The 1,134-nt window shown below is 33.2% G+C and overlaps 1 protein-coding gene across 1 annotated transcript in view; it reads left to right on the top strand.

Moving 5' to 3' along the window:
* Window positions 1-1,134, top strand: part of ADGRV1 (adhesion G protein-coupled receptor V1) — a 305,425-nt gene that overhangs the window by 79,488 nt on the left and 224,803 nt on the right. The window lies entirely within an intron of this gene.

Below are 1,134 nucleotides of genomic sequence, written 5' to 3' on the forward strand. Positions count from 1 at the left end.
AAACCCATCTGGGCTGCCGCATTGTGGCAAGATACTGCTGCCCGGGTGGAGAACCTGGTTGTAAAAGTCCGTCACATAGATGCTCACGTACCCAAGAGTCAGGCCACTGAAGAACATCAAAACAACCAGTGTGGTGCTTAGTTGCCGACTGAGATTAAACCACGACACACATACTAATTCTATTTAATTGAAAATGGGTGGATACAATTCTTGTATTACTTTTTCACAATTTTATATTTTAATTAATTATATTAAGGTCTCTTGAAGTTAGTTGTTCACATCTCTCACTGGTAGCCAATACACATGCATCTCTCTAACATTTCCTTACCAAAGAAAGAACATGTCTACAAAATGTTCAAATTGTTCCTGCCAGTTTTAGCTATACAATACTGTCCTGTGATATAATATACTAGAATAGCCAGATAGCATCCTAAATTAGTGCTCTTTAAATTACATAATCAGGGAGACTAGCTGGGCTGCTCAATTCTCTATGCCATAGAGTAAGAAGCCACATACCACCACATCTTCTCTTTCACTTTCATAGATGTATCTCAGTGTTTCTCAATAGATTTGCTTCTAAGCGTGTACATAACACAAATCAGAAGATGGAATTATTCCAGATATTGCAACAGTGAAAAAAAACCAAGTCGGTTTATAGCAATACTAAGAAAGACTTTTTCAGTCAGTTGGGGATGGAACTAAGTTTGTCAGGTTTCTGACAAAAATCATCACTAAAATACATTTTGACAAGTTTTTGTTTAGTTTTATTCATTCTTTAGTAAGCAAAAGAAATTGCATGTATTATTATTTCCAAGCATCTCAATATTATAGATTTCTGCGTATTTCAATCCAATGCAACACTGTGCATACTGGCAAACTTAAATTCCGTGCACTTGAAAAATGCTGTTGACATACAGATGCAATACACTTACATATTATAAATAAACATCTGTCCTCAAATGTGAATGTGTTGCATAATACTAATTTTGCCTGCTGATTTATTTCATATTGATATAACACGTTAATTTCACATGTCCATATTTAAAAGATTTACTATTGTATAAACTATATGAATTTTATAAATGTATGTAAGTATTTAATATCATATAAATTATATAAACTCTCTAAATTTTA

The sequence above is a fragment of the Aptenodytes forsteri genome, unplaced genomic scaffold (assembly GCF_000699145.1).
Source record: "Aptenodytes forsteri isolate BGI_AS27 unplaced genomic scaffold, ASM69914v1 Scaffold41, whole genome shotgun sequence".
NCBI classification, from domain to species: domain Eukaryota; kingdom Metazoa; phylum Chordata; class Aves; order Sphenisciformes; family Spheniscidae; genus Aptenodytes; species Aptenodytes forsteri.